Source organism: Sarcophilus harrisii, chromosome 2, assembly GCF_902635505.1.
Source record: "Sarcophilus harrisii chromosome 2, mSarHar1.11, whole genome shotgun sequence".
Lineage (NCBI taxonomy): Eukaryota > Metazoa > Chordata > Mammalia > Dasyuromorphia > Dasyuridae > Sarcophilus > Sarcophilus harrisii.
In genome coordinates, this window is record NC_045427.1 from 384,476,686 (window position 1) to 384,497,568 (window position 20,883).

General features: G+C 43.5%; 1 protein-coding gene and 1 long non-coding RNA gene across 3 annotated transcripts in view; one reads left to right on the top strand and one right to left on the bottom strand.

Annotated features, from left to right (window-relative positions):
• Nucleotides 1-10,848, bottom strand: part of SPARC (secreted protein acidic and cysteine rich) — a 23,653-nt gene extending 12,805 nt beyond the window's left edge. Inside the window, exon 1 of the mRNA XM_012551886.2 lies at nt 10,634-10,848. The gene's annotated coding sequence lies outside the window, so the exon portion shown is untranslated. The remainder of the gene's footprint in view (nt 1-10,633) is intronic.
• Nucleotides 9,123-20,659, top strand: LOC116421659. Of its 2 annotated transcripts, none has more exons than XR_004232136.1 (3): nt 9,123-9,390; nt 18,853-18,961; nt 19,686-20,659. It is a non-coding gene; the product is annotated as an uncharacterized LOC116421659 (long non-coding RNA). The 2 variants fall into 2 exon arrangements; XR_004232135.1 differs by lacking the exon at nt 9,123-9,390 and adding an exon at nt 16,335-16,609.
• The last annotated feature ends 224 nt before the right edge of the window (nt 20,660-20,883 follow it).

The following is a 20,883-nucleotide window of genomic DNA, read 5'->3' on the forward strand; positions in this document are numbered from 1 at the left end:
GAAATCCAGACCCCAAAACAATGAACACTGCGTTTCTGAAAAATGACCTAAACTTTCTTACAAAAGGGAAATGTTCTTGAACTTCCACAGAGACTGTCATGTGACATATCATGCCTGCATTTAATCTTCTTTTTATTCCCCCCAGAAAAATGAAGCAACTGTTGCCATTTGAGATCTAGAATGTCCTTGGCCCCCATGATAATTGTGAAAGCTCATATTATGTGTCTTTTGAAGGTTTTTACAAAGCCCGTTCCTTCTGACCGTGTAAAAACTATTCTCTGCAATCCTGGATTCTTGAAAAATGTACCTCTTACTGGACTTTCTGACCATAGAATCTAGCAGAATGAGGGAGATTACAGTCAACTTAGAATACAGAGTGAGATATTCATTAGCCCTTCATAACTCAGGGCTTTGTTACAGTCCTTTATGATTCACAGTTTGCAACGTAATTTTCTTATGGTATACAAGAGAATTAGAGCATTATCATCCCCATATTACAGAAGCAAAAAATGAGCCCCAGAGAAGTAACTTAGAGAATTTAGAATAGGAAAGCATCTTAGGAATCACCTGGTCCAAACTCTTTGAGGGCAGGAACTGTGCCTTATCTTATCCCTAGCACCGTGTTTTGTATATAGTAGGCATTTAATAAACATTGGTTGAATGAATTTTATTGATAAGGAAATTTGAAGCAGAGAGGTATGAAGTGACTTCCCTAAGCTATTAAGGATGAAAAATCCTTATTAAGTTAAAGAAGTAAGATTTGCTTCTTTGATTCTGCTGAATCTAGGGCTGGTGGTCTCTGCACCACACTGTGCTACTTCTGATCTAGCATCACACAATTGGTATCAGAACAGGGGCTCAAACCCAAGCTTGCCACTGACTTGTGTTGGTTTTCCAGTCTCTGTGTTCATGACCTGCCACATTTCCTATTTTTGCACACGGATTTAGGAGCTAAGGGATACCCTAACCCTGCCATTGTCTGGGCCCTGATGATAACTTGGCATTTCTGGAGCCTTCTTTCCCTCTCATACAGTTCAGGGCTTGTCTGATCAGGACTCAAGATGGAAAACTTCCCTTCCTCCTGCTATTTGGCATGTGGCTTTAAGTGAATGAACCAGTGAAACTCTATCAATGAAAGAGTTGTCTAAGTTTGTTTGATGGCAATCAATCAGAAGCCAGACTTGCAGCTGGAAAAAATCACCCCTGTGCCTCCAGGAGAGTCAATTGTGTCATCAAGATGGATCCCAGCCTGACTGGAAATTTACCATACTGGTTTGAATAAGGGCCACCATTAGACAGAGGCTGCATGTCTAAAATGAGATCTCTTTGAAAAGTAAAATAAATAAATAGATGGCTATACACTGAAAAATAACAGATTATAGGTGGGAGCCAGAAGTAGGAGGTGAGGTTGGGAGGAAGTACCAGTAATAGGTTACAGGTCTGGGAGTTGGGCAGAGTAAATATTTCCTGAGTCTCTTTCTGGGCAGAGATCTTATGTACCTCTCAGGCCACTGAAAGGATTTATCTGTCAGCCAAGAGGTTCTGTCTCCACATCTTCCTGCCATCCTATCTGGAAGGTAGCCTTTATTTCCCTTGGAAATAAATTTTTGAATCTTGGGTCCTGGATTAGATAGCTGGCCCTATCTCTAAGAAAGAAATAAAAATGGTTGAAAGAGAAACAATACGGGGTAGTATAAAGCATGGAGTTTAACGACCACAGTCTGAAGCCTGCAAGGACACTGCGTGACCTTGAACAAATCCCTTCCTCTCTCTGGACAGAAACTTCCATCCAGATAAGCCCTCTAAATGTAAAATAGAGATGTCTTTGGGATGTCATCCAAGGTAGCCACCTAAATTCGTTAGTGGGTTGGGTGAAGCATTTTTGTGTCTTGTTATAGCCCAAATGTTGATCTCTGCCCATTCATAGAAAAGTACACAGTTCTGCAAATGGTCCTTGCCCAAAAGTAAGAAACTATGAAAGGACCTTTCAAAACCAACCCAAGTGTCAATACACGTGGAAGGGTAGTCTGCACCAATGCAAATGTTAACTTACTTCTTTCTGTTGCTGGCCAAGTAGAATAAACAAAACCAGGGATGGTAAGAAGGAAACTTATGAGACAAGCTATCCTTGTAAGACAAGCAAACTCTGAGAAGTTACCCACGGCATGCCTTTTCCATCAAGTGGATTGCTTTCACAACTGCCATCAGAAAGCAAAGCCAACACTGGTTCACAAAGTATTCTCCTAGGTGCCTAGCTATATATAACCCCTTTCTCCTCCTTCCCTCTTCCCACACCTTCTCACTGAAGAACTCTTACAGATGCTTAGGAAACCCTCTTGAGACAGCTCCAAAAAGGCCACGGTGTCCTTAGACTCCTGCAATATCTCAGAGAGAAAATGGGAGATGAACGGTAATGATGGCACTTCTAGAATCTGGACACAGAGATCTGACTCACACACTTTTCCCCACCCAAGGCCTTTTAGCTTCTCTTAAAATAGATGGTCTTCATTTCTGGGAGGTGTCCAATGTGGGAATTTATTTTGTATATTTGCTTTAAGAGTTCCGTTTTTTTTCTTTTCTTTTTTCCCAATAGGACAGGGAAAAGAATGAGGTAGGGAAGTGGGAAAGTGAGAAAATAAATTCTTGTTAATTGAAAAATTTTTAAAAGACAAAGGGTCAAACCTGACTTACCAGTTGTGCCCAACTTTATTAAATTATCCTTCTCATATTTTTAAAGCTCTTTATACTTTTCAACATATATCTTCAACATCTTATTTGTTCCTCAAATCCTGTGAAAAAAGGGATTATTGTTTCTATTTTAAAGATATGGAAATGGAAGGTCAGAAAGGGCTTATCACTTTGTAGGATTACATGGTTAAGTTAGACCTAGAACCTAGGTCTTGTGCTTCCCAGTAGAACTAGATGTTGTCTTTATGCTAACAAAAAACCATCAAAGAACTTCCAAACTAGAAGAGATCTCAGAAACCACTCAGTTCAACCTGTACCTGAACATGAATTCTTGTTAGCATCCTTGATAGTGATCAACATTTTACTTAAATAGCTCCAGTGATGGGAAAACCACTACTTTGAAAGTAATACCATTCCACTTTTGGACAGCCTAATTGTTAGAAAGCTTTTCCTAATATGGAGCTGAAATTGCTTCCCTGAAACCATTACTCCACTGGACCCAGTTCTGTCTTCCAAGGCCAAGAAAAACAAGTCTGATCCCTTCTCCCTTCAGATATCTGAAGATAAGAATTATCTGCCTGTCTTTTCTAGGTTACACATCCCATAGCTCTCCCCTGAACCACCTTCACATCTCTGTCACTGATTCACCTTGTGTGACCCTTCCTTTCTGGGTCTCTTCTACCTATGGGTCTAAGATCCTTAAGGGAAGGGACTTGGATTTTGTCACAGCATCCCCTGGCTGAAACAGCACTTTTAATATAGCAGATGTTTAAGAATGGCTCAGTGAATTGGATTAGATTAAATCGAGTTTAAACTGAATTGAACTGAGGAGCCTGACGCAGGTTAGAAGCTGACAGAAGGGAGACATGTGCTGACACACCACTGCCAGGCATTTCCCTTGGCTTGGTGGCTGCAGAAAGCAGACAGTCCTTAAAGCCAGAGCCCCCACTCTCTTCCCTTCCTGTTCCCAACACCAAGTCCCTCCTTCTGTCTTTTGTTTATTCTAGACGCTTCTGAAAGGCCTTCCTTTCTGCCAACAACACTGGAAACTGAGATCACTCCATCTTCTCAGGACTGGCCTCAGGGATGGAAAAGAACAGCTAAATTAGTTGGGTCTTTCTACTCTTTCCACCTTCCCCTCTTCATAAGCAAGGGCTCTCCCCAGACACTTGGACAGGACACGGATCAGCTCCTGGGAGAAAAGAAGGGGAGGACTGGTCATCTGGCTGGCCCTTAGCACCAAGACAGAAAGAATACCCTGTTCCTCTGGCTATGGAGGAGGTGATGGAGGCCGCCACCGCCTATCTCTTCAGCACAATAAATGCAGTCTCAAAGGATGAGGTCTGGGCTCCTTACTCAAGGTCAAGTCTATAGCCTTCAGTTGTGAGGTTTGGAGGGAGACCGAAAATTCAAATAATTCCACCCAATAAACAAATTTTACCTCACGGAAATGGGAAAATAAACCCAAAGGGTCAACACTACCACTAACAAAAATATCAGGCCCTGGAAGGAGACCATCTCTAGTCTCATAAAATAGGGGCTCCATTGAGACTATCCTGTCCTAAGCTGTCCCTGTAGTGTCCTTATAGGTATCTAAGGCAGCAGGATACCTTAAAAAATTCCATATTGGAAAGCAGGGGACCTGAGCCTGTTTTACCCCAACTTGGCTATATGACTTTAGGCTAACCCCTCCCTGGGCCCCAATTTCCCCAGTGTCAAAAAGAATAAAACTTGCCCTTTTATAGTTGCTAGGAGAGACTGATGAGACAGCAGATATAAGAGAGCTTTGATCAGTATGGAGTTGCAATTAAGTATAAATCAGCCCAGAACTCTTGGAAGGCCTCTAGCCTGTTCTGCTACATCAGGGGGGTAATTTCTCATAATTTGGCTTGGGGGGTACCCTATTTCTGAGAAGCAAGTAGATTTTGCATCTCCCCTAGAAAAACGAGGCTCGGTGTCTCTCGCTGGCACTACGAAGATGCTGAGCCTTCCTTTCTCTGACTTGGCTTGGGTCTGGGCCAGCATCTTGGCAGAGCCATGTCTCAGCGAGATTCTCCATGGGGGCAGAACTCTTGGGGGAACCAGGGACTAGGCAGAAGCCTGTGACCTTGAAGCGCAGGGACAGCGGCTCTTGGGAAGAGGAGGGTCAGCTCCCCAGATGAAAGGGGCACCGAACCGCAGAGCTGGAGGGTTACGTAAGTCCCCCCACGCCAAATGCCACGTTAGTAATGGGGGAGCACAAGGGAGGGGCCCATCGTTATTCTCTGCCTCCCTCTGGAGGCCAGGCTTGGGATAGCCATCCTAGGCTTCACAGGGTTTGGAGCTGGAAGGGACTGAGATCATTTTCTTCAGCCCCATCATTTTACAAAGGAGAAAACTGAGCCCCAGAGAATTTACATGACCTTCCCCAAATAAACCAGAAGTATTTGAAGCAGGTCTCCTGCCTTTCAATTTCATGCTTTTCCCAGTGGCCCATCTGCACTATAGGATTGTTCTAGGACTCCCTCTCTGTTGCCTTCCTGTTCCTGTCCTCTCACCCCCATGTCCTTCTCCCCCTCCACAAAAGAAGGTTTCCAATTTGTGTAGCTTACCTAAAGGAATCAGGGAGGGGAAGATGCTGTCAGGCAGTAATGGGCTAGGAATCGCTTAATAGTAATGATTCCTAAAAGTTTACAGAGATTTCCCCACAATGACAGAAAATGAGGCTTGGAGAAGTCATGGCTTACCAGGAACACAGAGAACTCCAGACCCAGAGCTCCCTGCGCCATGCCAGGAAGCCAGACACAAGGTCAGCCCCAAAAGCCTATATGAAGAATCAGGAAACCCAAGTCCTGGTTCCAGTTCTATCATTAATGTACTGTGACGGGACCAAATCACTTCTGCTCTGTGGGTCTTTGTCCTTTTTGTAAAGAGAGGGTTTGTATTAGATGAGCTGGAAAGTCCTTTCTAACTCAAAAACTATTGCTTGGAAAAATCTACCAAATGTTTATTTTCCAAATAAGACTTTTATGTGTGTTCCAGGCTAGAGCTGAATAGAAATGGGGAGGGGAAGGCTGAGGAGTGGAAAAAACAGCAGCCTTGGGTCAACAATCAAAGTCACCAGAAAACTAAGGTTCTGAGAAAATCATTTAACACTATTCTCTCTCTCCCCTCACCCCCATCCTGAAGCCTCCCCATCAAGTGAGACTAGGAGAGGACCTCCAAGGGCTCAGCTCGGGAACTCTAGGTTATTCTGAGAAGAAAGGTCCCAAAGATGGCTTGGGCTTGCCAGAGCCAATTGGGAGGCTACTATGGATAAGACGCCCCTAAGCAAGCCAGCTCCAGCCCCAGCCCCAGCAAGACCACAATACAAGCAAACAAGCCTTGATGTGGTTGTTTATTTCCATTCCTGAACCAAGTCAAACTCGCTAGCAAGGCTCTCCTGGTTGCCAGGTTGTTTGTATAGAAGGGGGACCAAGCTCAGTCCAGATGTTGACATCTGTAAATGAACAGTAGATTTTCCTGTCCAGCCTGTCTTCCCTTAGGGAGTTGAGAACACTGTTTTTCTAACTAATTTCATTTAGGTCATAGCTTGACCTGGGGCATGAGTTCAGTGGCCCTTCTAAGCCAGCTGTTAGACAGTGAAGTTTCTTCATTTTCTCCTTCCAACTTCTTCTGTGCTTCAAAAGAAAAGATGAGTTATTGGGAGACAAAAGGGTATAGTGGAAAAGAGTGCTATATATAGAGATGGAGAGTTGTGGTTCAAATCCTGGTTCTTATCTATGTGATTTCTGACAAGTTACCTTTTTCTCTTTGAGTCCCAGTCTCTTTATCTATAAAATGAAGAGGCTGCATTAAGTTCCTTCCAGCTCTGTGATCTTCCCCGAATCTATGATATTCACTGTCCTCCCAAACTACTGCCCAAAGTCATGCAGTCCAAAAATGAATCCTGCTCCTCTATGACTTAGAAAGCACACTCCCCTCCTAAGCCTCGATTTCCTTATAAGCAAAATGAGTCTAATTTTAGCACTGCCTTCCTCATGAGCATATGGTTGCAAGGATCAAATTAAATAAAGTGTTAAATGATAGCTGTTACAATTATCATCCCTACTAGTTACAGAAAGGTACTTCAGATGACCAAGATGACAAGGTACAGGAGGAATACTGTTCCCTCTGAAGGCAAATCCCCAAATAATTGGGGGATAGGTAACTACATTTTTTTCTGGGGAGCAAAGGAGTAAAAGAAGTGGCAGGCCAGAAATCATAGTGAGTATGATTACTTAGGTTCCATTCTGACATTAATTTGTATCCCTGCACAAGTCTCTTACATCCCCTGGGCCTGAGTCTTCCCACTTGTTTTCATTTTGTTTTATTTTGTTGTTGTCCAGTCATTTCATTCATGTCCAACTCTACGTGATCCTATTTGAGGTTTTCTTGACAAAGATACTGAAGTGATTTGCCATTTCCTCCTTCAGTTCATTTTACAGATGAGAAAACTGAGGCAAAACACAATTAAGTGACTTATCCAGGGTCATACTAGCTAGTAAGTGTCTGAGGACATAGTTGAACTCAGGAAGATGAGTCTTTCTAATGTTGTCTTATAAAGCCTTCCATGTAGTAGGTGATTTAATAAATGGATGTTGGATAGTTGATAGATAAGGGGCTTAGTCTATATAATCTCTAAGGTCATATCTACCCTTGCGCAGACATTCTATCTATTCCAGCTCTTATATTTTATATTTTATGTTCAGTGTTTCAAGGTCTCTTCTAGCTCTAATATGTTAGATTTCTAAAGCTCCTTTCGGCTCTGATATTCTATATCCTAAGAAGCTTGCCAATTCTAATATTTTATGACTTCTGTGATTTAAGTGAATAGAGCTTGTCGGTGTAAGAATCTGCCCATCTTGCTTCAAGGAACTCTTTCAAGAATATATGACTACGAGATACACTAACATGAATCCACACAGTCCCCTTGTCCCAAAGGGGCATGCTTGCTGAGGGAGAACCATGTTTCCTTGGGCGGTAATCCCATCTTCTTGAGGTAAAGGCTAAATCTTGGGGCTTGGATTTCCACAAACTGGTTTCTTTTATAGCCCCATTAAAGCAAAGACTGCAGGAAACCTCAGTTCTCAGGAAACAGCAATTGAATCAAAAAGCAAACTCTGAGTCTGCCCTGCTGAGATTTCTATAGATTTTATACAGGGAGGGGACTCAAGTCCTGGCCACAGGAGAGAAGAGTCTCTACAATTGGGGAAAAGAACCTACTCACCCTCTTTATTGGGGATCAGTTTTCTATTTAATGATATGTAAGGGTGATCTTTAAGTTTTTGTTTTTATGATTTGTTTCTGTGTGTACAGATGTCTCCATATGCATATATATATATATATATATATATATATATATATATATATATGCATCTCCATGTATATGGTTGCAGCTGTGTCTTCTGTATTTTTATGGGTAGCCTTTATATTTATGTACGCATGTATCTAAGACTCTTCCAAAGAGACCTCCAGACCTTTTTTCCTGTTCTCCAACTCCCATTTATCCAGAGTTTTTTTTCAGGACAAACAGTCCCCACTAGGAGAATTGCTCCCCCTCACAAATAAAGCCTCTAACTACCAGGCTCCTTATTCATCTCCAGACCCACCCATGTTTAATCTAGACTAGCTCTCCCAAACAAAGTGGGTCCGTGGAACTTAGGGATGGAGGTGGGAGGATTGAGACAGAGGAGGAGAAGGGACCAGAAAGGGCTGAGGACTGGAGGCTGGCCAGAGGAACAAGCCCCGGGGAGCTTTGGGGTGTTCTGGAAAAGAAGGGGGAGGCCCTCACAAAGTGTTCCCCACCTCCGCTTCCCCGGGAGGTCTGCCTTACACCTCCCCTAGCCCAAGAGACCCTGAAAAAAAGGTTACCATGGCAACACACATTCCTCTGTGCCTGAGTCATGGCAGAGGAGAGATTTTTCAGTGGGTGGAAAAAGTTTCAAAAGTAGATTCCCTCATCCCCTGGTGGCCTCCCCCCAACCACAGGCAACTCCCCCCCTCCCCTCCAACCTCCCAGCCTCTGTCGATGTGGCAGACAATGGCGGGGGTTAACTCTTTCCACCGTGAGCGTTCACTTCCACCCCAAGCTCCTTGGCCCTCTAGCGGTCCCTTCCTCCCTCCCCTTCGAGGAAAAGGAAGAACTGGCAGGGCCTTTACTCAGATACTCCCAGGACTGAGAGAAAAGCCAGCTCCAGAATCTGCCACCCTTCCACGAGAGAGCACCAGGTGGGGGGAAAAAAGAATCTCTTCCACTGCCATGTCATTGCCCCAGGGCAGTGTTTGTGTAAACAAGTTCTTTCCCTCACACATGGTAGTTTTGGCCTCACCGGCTCCCTTTGGCCTGTGAAATCACAGATGCAGTTTTAGATAAGAACAGCAACATTTCATATTTCTTTACAGTTTACCAAAGGGCTTTCCTCACTGCAATTCTGGAAGGCTGGGGCCACAAAACTCTCTCTTTCTCTTCATCTTGAAGATACGGACACTGAGGCTCAGAGAGAACTGTTGTACCCAGGGTCCCAGAGCATCTGAACCAAGGCTCAAACCCCAAACTCAGAAGTCTGCCGGCTCCCTAGCCAAAGAACTTTGTACATCACAGTGCCTCTCCTCTCCCTGCCCCAAGCCCACCATTTTGTCCTCAAGCTCCTTCAGGAAGAAACTGCAGCTGCAAAGTGGCAGGTATTGGATCTAAAGGGAATTCACAGGGTGATGATGTGGGGTTTACTAGGGAGAACAGTCCTGAGAAACAACCCTGTTCAGGGCCAGTCTTTGGAACAACTAAGTGGGCATTGAAGCCAAGGGAGCCAAGTCTGTCCTAGGCAGCTTCCTTCCCCTTAGGACCCCCAAAGACACTGTGCTCCCTTCCCCCTCCTCAGTCTGCACACTCTTCTGAAAGGGAAAAAGCTCTTTCAGACCTTGGGGTTGGTGATTTAATGTGTTACCTGGATGGGGGGTGGAGGAGAAGGGAAGCAACTGCATTTGAAGAGAAGGAAGGAGCTGGCTGGTAGCCAATATTTAACTCAGAGGAATGGATCTAATAGAGGTTCATGCACAGGGAGCTACAGATACAAATATACATGTATTTGTATGTGTGTGTATACATACATATACACATCTATACATACATAATTATTTTGGGGGGGGGTGTCCTTTCAGAGCCCTTCTAATTATATTTCACCAAGTTTTTTTCATTTAGTAAAATCTTCCCTTTCCCCTCCCCGCCCTTTTTTTTTTTTTTTTTCTGAAACTGAGCTATTAACAGAAACCTGCCCCTACCCAGCTTCTCTCTTCTGGCACAGGCAGCTGAATCCATTTAGATCATCAGCTCTGAGGCCTCTGAACATTTGCCCAGATGGCTCTCAGTTCACAGCAAGAGGTAGAATGTATGGTACCTAGTTTGTCACTCACTCATTCCCTCTGATTCAGGATAAGTCTCTTCCTCTGTGAGCTCAGTTTACAAACCTATAATAAGAGGAAAACGCACTAGATTCTTTAAAAGCCTATTCTTGCAAGCTCTGATCAATGATTCCGCATTTGCAGGGGAGGGGCGAGGGAAATGAAGGCAATTCATAAATTAATGGGAAAATGCCCCAAGTTGCAAATCTGGAGAATGGGATCTTCAGATACCTCCTGTTCCCAACTTCATAAAGGGAAACTAGTACAGATTAGTGGGAGGGGAGATGAGGACATTCTGTGTGGATCTAGGTGAACTGAAATTCACCAGACTGCCCACGCCCCAAAGTGACCTATGCAAGAAAGGGGTGCAAGAAAGACCATGGTGATCCCCGTCTCCCCCAAAAGTAAAGGACTCATGGCTCTGGCAGGAGGAGGTGAGCTGGGAAGTATCACCCATATCCTGAGGAGGGAGCATAAATTCAATAATGTTCCCACAGAGAAAGGAATAGGGAAACAGGGGGCATACCTCAGTGACTGGGCAGCAAGCAGTGCAGTCAGCAGAGAGCTTCGGACAGTCTGAAGGTCTGGAAGAATCTGGAGGGTTTAGAAGTAAGCAACAGGAAACCACTTGCGGCGCTGGGCTGGGTCTGTCTTACTCCCTCCTCCTCTCTCCCGCTCCCCCTCCCCCCTCCCCAAATCTGCCTCTGCCTCTCAATTCTTTCTCTCTGTGGTGGGCTGTCCTAACTAGTCTCCCCCAACTCCGCCCTTTCTCCCTCCCTTCCTCCCTGATCTATTCTGAGCCTGCTGGACTCAAAGCAAAGTTAGACAAAACGAAGGCCAAATGGGAATTGTGGGGGGCACATGGCTTTTGGGGGCAGTTTCTACAGGCTAAGTAGACAACTGCCTATATATGGCAGTATTGTCAAATCACTTGGGGACCCCAGTAGCATCTCTTGCCTCAGAGCATCACTTTAAGACAGGAAATGCCCCTCCCTATAAATTATAACTTCATTCTTCGTCTTCAGAAGTCTCCTATTAAATTCATTTCCTCAGAAGAAGTAGGAGTCAGGAAATCTGTACTGTCGCCCTAGGTCTAATAGCAATTTGATATATGGTACTAGGCAAGTCACTTCCTTTTTCTGAACCTCAGTTTATTTATCTGCACAATGAAGGGTACTTTCTAAGGTCTGAACAGCTCTGATGGTCTGTGATTCAGCTATTGTCTGAGATCAGAGATAGAGTTTTGTTTGTGACTTGAATTCTGAGATTGGAGGCAGGGTTCAATCTGGAACCAGAGTTTAATGTCTTTCTATGGCTAGGATTAGGGTTTGATATAGTCCTGGGTGACAGAGTGGTTCCCTACCTGAAGCTATGAGACCCTCTGGGAAGACATCAGTTTTACTCTTTCGTACCTAACCTGTCCAATCAGTTACAAGTCTTATCATTTGTACCCACATCCCTCTTAGGTCTTTTCCCTTCTCCTCACACAGCCACCAAGGTCCTTGTCACCTCAACTGGACTATTATAATAACCTCACTGGTCTCCCAAGTCTCTCCTCTCTCAAATCCATTCACACAGCTGCCAAAGTGATTTTCCTAAAGCAGTAGTGTGACCATCTCACTTGCCTGCCCAATAAACTCCAGTGGTTCCTTTTCACTTCTAGCACCAAATGAAAATTCTGTTTGACACCTAAAAGTCTTTAGAACTTGGTTCCTGTGGTGTTCTCGGTGGTTTGGTTTTCTTGGAGGTCTTTGGGGCAGCCTTCTTTTCAGTAATAACCACGAGAGTAGCCAGGGGTTAAAGTCCAAATCCTTTATTAACTCTTTCAAAGTCTTGTCTCCTTTCCTGGGACCCGGTTAGCTTTCTTAAAAGCCTTCTGGAGTCTTGGTTTCAGTGGAGAAAATGCAGGAGGCCAGGCCTGCCACCATAGGGTGTGAGACGGAGTGAATGAATCTGAGTCCAAGAGCTTGTGCTTCAGCCTCCAGTCCGCTTGTCTTCCCTAGCTCTCAATGAATCTGGCTGAGGCACCCAGTCTATATGCTCTACACTAAGTATAAACCAATCATTATATCACTAGGAAACCATTATTTGTTATAAGATTAAATCAATCATACTGAACTTAGAGAATTATTAATCACCACGGTAAACTAGATAACCATTGTCTCATCAATTCCACTGACTTAATTAACATCTTGTAAGAATCCTTGTTTCAGAGTTCTGGCCCATAACAGTTCCATTATAAATTTAGTATATATTACCATCTCCATGCCTTTGTATTGGATATTCCTTCCCTATCAAGGATATACAGTTCTTCTTTACCTTTGCATTTTAGATCCCTACTTTTCTGCAAAGCTCATGTAAAGCATCACCTTCTACATAAGGTCTTTTCTTATTCCCTAAACTATAAGTACCTTCTTCCCAAAATTATCTTATATTTATGTAATTATTTTGTATATACTTAAATAAGGTCAGACTTAAAAGTCAGACTTTTGAGACACCTTGTTAATGTATATGTTTTATCCTCCCAGAGAATGTAAGTCCCTTGAGGGCAGATTTGGTTTTCTTTTTATCTTTGCATCTCCAACATTTATCACAGTGTCTGGAACATAGCAAGTGTTTGATAACTATTTTTTGGACATTTGATTTGAGTGGTATGTTGCAGTAAAATTAGTACTTAATATATTTGTACATAATGCCTTTCATTCTAGAACACAGCCTATCAGACTTAGAAGGGATCTCAGGATGGCCAATACACATTCCAGGCTGGTCAGTCCTGGAAGGGACCTCAGGTGTTACCTAGTTCAGCCTCCTGACTAATATGGGAATACTTCTATATCGTTCCTTACAATGTTCATATAGCTTGTTTGATCACTTGTAGGGCTGGGGGAGTTCATTACCTTTTGAATGAAGCCATTCCATTTTCTCAGGAAAGTATAACAACTTGGATTCTACTTTTGGCCCTACAAGTACCAAAGCTGCCACTAATAAGGTGTGTGATCTTGGACTGGTCGTTCAACCTTTATGAGGGCTTTAGTTTTCTTGTCTTTATGAGGTCCACAGTGTCCTTGTCTTTATAATGAACCTAATTCATTAATCTCTAAGGTCTCTCCTAGGCTGATCTTGAACCTCTGCTATGGGTCCTAAGAGGGTCTTCCTTAGAATGGCTATATTTAAATGCCTGCCAAATGGACTGTGCTTTTAGAGCTACTCACTGAGACCAGAGCTCCAGGATAGGGAGGGAACAGGAGAAGGGACACATGGGACCAGAGAGGGTCTGAGTATTCTCAAATTACCCAGCCCTTCCCATGATGCAGCATCTTTATTCCTGCCAAAACTCACAAAGACCTCATTGTTCATAAAGGCCACTTTATCCATTGCTCTTAAAGGAGCAGGTGGGCCAGCACCAAATTATGAAGCAGGTGAAGTTTGACTTTGGTGCCTTTCTTTATAATAGTGGCTCACATTTCTACAGTACTTGATGATTAAAAAGCACTTTACCTCCACTATTTTTTTTGATCCCTTAAAAGAACCCTTGAAAATGGGCAGGGCAAGGATTATTGTTCTTATATTAAAGCTTGAAGCCAGAGACACGAAGTTCTTTGTTTAAAGTCACACAACTAGGAACAAGTGGAATCCAAGTATCCCAAGTGTGATGCTTTTTGTACAACTACAGGAGAATATCTCCCTGCACCACTTCTTATACAACTTTCAACAACTTCACCTTCAAGTGCTCAGGAACTTTCTGCCACCCAGATGAGCCCATGGGGATGAGTTTCTTGTGTCCTGCTTTCATCAAGAATTCACTCTCCTGTGCTCCATTCCCCCAGCCTCTCTTGTTCATCATTAAACAATTAATAAGGTCAGTGTATAATTCTTTTATGTGACACACTTGTACATCCAGAGGGGCTTTCTAGAATGACTATCATAATAGGAATTCAGAGTTGCACACGAAATTGGAGGACCTTATAGGTGACTTCTTTAAAATATGTTATTTCCCTCAAAGAAAGTGTGAAATCCTTGAAAGCAGTGACTGTCTTGGTTTTTTCTATTTGTATTGCCAGTGTTTAGCAAATAGGAAGAACTTAATGATTTATCATTCATTCATTCAAGACATTTTTCATGAGTCCCCAGATTCAACTATATGAAGTACACTTGATCAAAGCTGGCCTTCCCAATATATTTTGTCTTTAGTCAAAGATGGATTTCTAGTCCCTGATACATATTATCAGTGTGATCTTCCCTTCTGTGGACCTCAATTGCCCCATTTGTAAAATGGGAATGAAATCATCCCTGCCCTACTCGGGCTGTTGTAAAGATCATGGTAGAATGAAGGTAGAGGCCCCTGGCTTGAGTACCAGGAGACCAAGGGCCTAGTTTTTGCTCTTTTACTGATGAGCTTTGTGACCCAAAGACATTCTCCTTAGTTTGTGGACCTTATTTTCCTCCCTTGTACAGAGAGAGACTCCTCTAAAGCCCCTTCCAGCTCTGAAAGTCTATGATTCCAGGTGGGCCTTGGATGCCTCTTAGAATACTCTCCTCCACCAGACCTCCCTCATCTCGGCCTGGATTGAACAAACTCTGGGGTGGATTGGCTTTGCCTCCTGCCGGAGCCCCCTAAGTCTGAATTATTGCAGCTGTTGGTACTCATCCTGTGAATAGACACCAATTTTTTTCCCCTCAAACTCCACACATCTGGAAAAATTTTTTTAACCAAAGGGAGTTGTGGAGGGAGAGAAACTGAAAACCTATTTCTGACAACGTGGCAGCTCTTACGTGTTCCCTGATGTGGCCTGAAAGCCAAATATCTTTCCAAAGCACAGCAGCTGGGAGTCGGGTCATTACTGCCACCATCTCCACCAACGTGGCAGACTCACTGGTGACTCAGCAAGCACCACATGGAAGGGAATCGGCTGCATTTGGAGGGATGCTCTCCTTGGAGCTGGAGCTGGAACCTCTCTCTCAGAGTGGCCCTCAGGAGGGAAATAAACCAGCTTTTCCTTTTCCCCATCACCTTCTTTGTCTCCTTCCTTCCCCCACTGGGGAAAGAAAACAGCTCTGTGAATCAGGACTGACCCCTTGCAAGACTGAGAAGGGAAGAAAGATTCTCTTTTTGCCTTCAAACTCCTATCTCAGACTCTCCTTTTTGGGCATCCCTTTTTCTTTAGGGCAGAAGGCTACAGGTTTCCGTTCACAAAATGTAGAATGTCAGAATCAAAAGAAACCTCAGAACACAGAAGGTTAGACCTGGAAGGTCTTAGTACACAGAACACCAGTGAAAAAGATTTTAGATATGATTGAATCTGCCTTGTTTAAAAGAAGAGGAAATCTGGGCTCAGGGAGAAGTGAAATGCCCATAGTCGGTCACTGTTAAATTATAATTATCCAGGTGAAGGGGGAGGAGGAGAGAGAAGGGTTTTCTTTGAAGTGGTCCATGAGAAAAGGGGTCAGTTCATGAAGTGGGTTGAGGGATGTTACTAATAGGGAAGCCATCAAATGGCGAAAGGAGGAAGGCTGGACAAATTATATCCTGGGAATCCCGTTGGCATCAGCTATTGACATGTGCCAACCGATGAACTTAATCCTTCTGTCTATTAGCAATGGGTGATGACCTGCAGCCAAAGCCCTAGGTGTGGGCTCCTCCTCTGACTCTGATCATAGACAAGTTACCTCTCTTGATAAGCCAGACTCCTCATCTGCAGGTTGTTGTGAGGGAAATGCTATATTAACTGCTATAGAGAAGTTATTATTATGATTATCAGCAACTAAAGCCTTACTGCAGATTATGACAGCTAGTGGAAATGGAGGCCTAATGGATAAAACACAGGATACGCACCAGAACTGGGGCCCTGAAAGGGGAAAGTGAGGGAGAAGGATGCCAAAAAGGAGCTTTGCTGCTTTCACAAACAGCCTTGGAGATTGCAGCCCAGCAGCTGGAATTCATCTGCGTTAGGAACCTATCTGACCCGCTGTTGCCCTGACCCACAGGGTAGTAAATCTCCCTTTTCTAACTACCCAGCTGGTGCAGGAGGGACTTGCTGTGATTACTCTTTTCTGGACTCTGTAACATGCAGCAGACCAGTCAGGAACTCATAGGCTTCCCCTTCCCTTCTGTTTTTTCCTCTCCTCCATTTCTTCTTTTCTCTGATCTCCTTTCCCTTCTTCTATTCCGATCTCTCTTCTCTCCATTTCTCCTTCTCCTCTTGTAGTCTCCTCTTCCCCCACTCTTTTCCCTTTCTTTTTATTCTTCCTTGATCAAATCTTATATTTTTAATAGATATTGGGCCTCCCATCTTTCTCAACCTGGAAGCAAAGTGCTCAATCATCTCCTATAACCTTATTAACTGGTCAGGGAGAGCTAAACTGTTACCTCTTATGATTGAGTTGGTTGGCCCTTCCTTAGGCAGTCTGGTGACCTCCTTATCCTGGGAGGGAGTTACCAAGTGTGGACATTCTGCTGCAGAACTCCCCAGTTTTCAGTGATCTACCAGCCCCAGCCTCGATGGTAAGAAGGACCACAAGCCTAGGCCACCACACCCTGTCTATCATATTTCTTGGAGCAGCTGTTCCAAATCTTCTTAAGCACCCTACTCCACCCCCTCTCCTTCCCTCTCAACACAGAGCCTCACCTACTTTGCTGGGAATATTTAGACTGTGACCTCCCTTTTCTCTCACTCTACCCCTCACAACTCTTCTTTAATGCTCTCTTCCCTCCACCCCCTTCCCTCTCCCTTTGCTCTAGTTTCCAAAAAGAATTGGCCTTTCTCCTAGTCAAGGCAACTCCTTTACTTGTGTCCTTGATTTCAATTTCTCAGGGATTTTTAATGCTTTGATCACTCTTCTCTCTTGCACACTTATACATGCATGTATGTGCATATACACATATGCATGCACATATACATACTTTCTCTTATCTCTTACCCCTCTCTCTTATTTACCTTTCAGCTCTTTCTATTATTTTTCATCCCTCTCTCTTTTCTCTCTTATCTCTCTCTCTTATTTATCTTTCTCTTATCTCACCCTCTCTCTCATGTCTTTCTGTATGGCATTTCCTCTACAAACATGCCCAGGTCTTCATCCTTTCTTTAAACTTCACAGTCAGAAACTACCGAGTCATTCTAAAATCTTCTCTTTTTCACAGCAAAACTCCTAGAAAAATATTGGCTACATTTGCCAATTCTATTTCTTCACCTCCTGTTCAAATGTGAATCCCTTAGAATATGGCTTCCTACTCTATTACTCAAATGAAACTGCTTTCTCCAAGGTTACTAATAATTCCAGTGGCTTTCCTGGTCTTCATCCTACTTGACCTCAGCATAGCTTTTGATATTACTAACTCCCCCTTCCTTTGGGACATTTTCCTTAGTTTCCATGATAATGCTTTCTCCTGTATCTCATGTCAATTTGACTGCTTCTGGAACATGTTTGCTAGAATAGCATTGATGCCCTGCCTTCTAACTGGAGGGGTCCTTTGAGATTGTGTCAGGGGTCTTGTTCTCTTTATTCTCCTTTCTCAACTCTCTTCCTTGGTGATATCATTAACTCCCATAGTTTCCATCATCCTTTTGCTGATAAGTCCCAAATTTACATATCCAATTTGAACCTCCCAAATTCTGGTTCCCAGCTCCATCACTAGCTATTTGACTGGACCTCTTCACATAAAGGTACAATTGACCCTAAAATACTCAGCATGAACAAGAGAAGATTCATAGGATCACTGATGGAAGAGTTGAAAGGGACTTTGGAGGTCATCTAGTCCAACCTTATCATTTCACAGATAAGAAAAGCACAATCCAGAGGGGTTTAAAAACCATGAATAACACAGGTAGTAAGTAAAAGAACTGAGATGAGGAACCAAACTTTCTGACTGCCAAGCAACAAGCATTTATCAAGTGCCTACTATGTGCCAGTCATTCATCATCTTCTTCCCCAAGCAACCCTTCTTTCAAATGTCCTTGTTTCTATTGAGGAATGCATCATCCTTCCAGTTATACCCAGATATACAAACCTTGGAGCCATCCTTAACTCTTTCATCTCTCTCACCCCTGACATCAAATTAGTAGCCAATCTTGTTAATTTGATCTTTACGACATCTCTTATATTCATTCTCTTTTCTCTACTCAGATGCCTGCCACCCAAATTCAGGCCCTCATCACTTCTCACTTGGACTATAATAATAATCCCTTGATTGATCCTCTCTGCAATCCATCTCACACTGCCAAAATCACCTACCTAAAGCATATTCTCTCATTGAAAATCTTTGGTGGCTCCTTATTGCCTCTATATTAACTCCCTTGCCTGGCATTTAAAGTCCGACACAGTTTCTCACCTACCTCTCCAAATGTATTTCCCAACACTCCCCTTCATGCAGTCAATGTTCTAGCCCAACTGGACAATTAGGTGTTTCCCGAACTCCACATTCCTTCTCCTATCTCCAAGCCCACCCAGACTTTCTCCCTCTCCCTCCCTGGAATTCATTACCTCCTCACATTTGTCTCATATTCTCCTTTTCTCAAGGCTCTCATGTTCATGTGTACAGCAAACCTTCCCCATCTGTTAGGACTCTTTTCCTCTTGAAGTTAACTTGTTATGTACTTGTTGAAATAAAATGTTAAGCTACTTAAAGTCAGGAACTATTTCATTTTGTCCTATCCCCTGAATCTAGCACAGGACATCACATACAATAGGTGCTTATTAATTATTAGTCAGACTGAATTGAATTTTCTCTTTTTCCCTTCCCCTTTCCAGGAGGAACAAGGAAAAGTTCTAAAGGCCTGGCAGGACAAGAATGAGGAGGGCGGCTGTGTCAGGGGAAGTTCTGTGTGAGAGTGAGCTAAAGAGATCTATAAATACACAGGTATGTCCTAATCTAACTGAAGGGACCAAGGTTGCGGGACATGAAAAGGCTGTGGATGGATGTGTGAGCTGGTTAGTGAAGACAGACTGAGAAGGAGCTAGTTTGAGAAAAGGCAGGGCTCTGGATTAAAGATGGTTCTGGGGTCAGAGGTGCAAGGTTCTAACCTCACCTCTTAGTTATAAACTAGGAGACTCTGAACAAGTCACCCAGATTCCCTAGGCCTCAGGTTTCTCATCTGTAAAATGAGGGAGTTAGAGAAGAAAAGGTCCCTTCTAGTGCTGAACCTATAACTTATAAAGGGGTAAGAGGAAGCAAATCCGTAGAAGAGGTAATCTAGATGACAAATGTGCTCCTGGGCTATATGAGACACATGCAAAAGTAGAGGTCATAGGAACCTGAGGTTTTTTGGGGGTCAGAAGGATGAGGATAAAGAAAGGTTTGTCCATAACGGGTTGGGGCAAGAAACTTTGTTATCTTCAGACTGTGGCAGTTGTGGCGGAATCAAAAAGGTACCCAGAGTGGAAGAAACAGTTGTGGCCTGGGAGTCGTCAGGGAACCTAGGTTATATTCCCAGCTGGGTTACTGATTCACTTTATGATTTTAGGCATATTCCTTCCTCTCTCAAAGTCTAAAGTGGGGGGTGGGGAGGTGAGGGACTAAATAATCTCTAAAAGTCCTTTCAGTAATATTTTCTGACTCTTTCTTCCTTTTATTCTTTTCACAGGTATTTTGTCAGCCCCAAGAGACTTGATAATTCTGAGAAGACTGGAGCTGTTTCCCAATCCCACTCCCACCTCTCTGAATTCCTTTCTTCAGCTGTTGAGAATCTGAGACCTCTCTTCCCTGCCTACTGGATGAATCACTTTTGTCTTAAAGCTCAGAGTAGGGGTCCCCTCTTGTTTGGACTCCCTACCCTTCATTCTCCCTGGGATGGTTCAAGACAGCTGGGGCTCTCCTACCTCTGCCCTCTTTTCCCTTTGTCTTCCCTAAGCCCTGAATCCAAACTATTCTAATTGGCCACGTCTCAGCTCCATCTGAAGCAGTCTCATTTTCCTGAATCAGACATTTTTGTGGGATGAAATCACCCCCGGCTAAACCAGCTTAAGCTGGGATCTTGCTGTATCAGGCCCTCCCCCGTCCCTCCCTGCCTCTGCCACGTCTCCTATACCTCTGGCTCATCTCAGCAAAGCACTGTAGGTCTTTATGATTTTTCCTTTTAAATGTTCAAGAATAATCTAGAGAGGAAAGTCAAGGCCATAGGGAAGTAAGGAGAATAGACAGAGAGATAGAAACAGAGAGATTATGGTAAACACAGTAAGACAGGAGAGTATAGGTAATGGGATAAAAAAAAAGTTGGGGGTGCAGGAAGATGGGGGAGTCTGATTGGATTCTGGCAACCTGGAAAAGCCAGGAAGGTGTCAAGACGCCAGAAAAGGGAGGGAGAAGCTTCCTAAGGCCTCTTAGCCATGCCTGGCATTTCTAAACCCTCTGTCCACATTCCACTGGGGGAGGCAGGCTTCTCCCTAGAGTTCATCAACTTGACTGATCCTGCTGGCTTAGAGAGACCCACTATTCAGGCATCCTCTTGGGCAGTGAACTTCTGGGAAGCTAAAGTTTATCCCTTGAATCAGGTCCACTTGACCCTCCCAAGAACCAACAGGTACTAAAAGCAGAGGTCTTTAGCCAGGAATCTGTGAACATTTTTATCTTTGATAACTGTATTTCAATATAACTGTTTTACTTGGTAGCCCTATGTATTTCATTTTGCGCATTTAAATGTAATATTATTCCAAAAATGGACATAAAGGTTGCCAAAGGGGTCCATGGCACAGAAAAAATTAAGAATCCTTGCTAAAAAAAACTACTCCTCTTTCCACCAAGCACTGAACAGATTCTGGCTCTAGCTAAATCTAGGACCCACA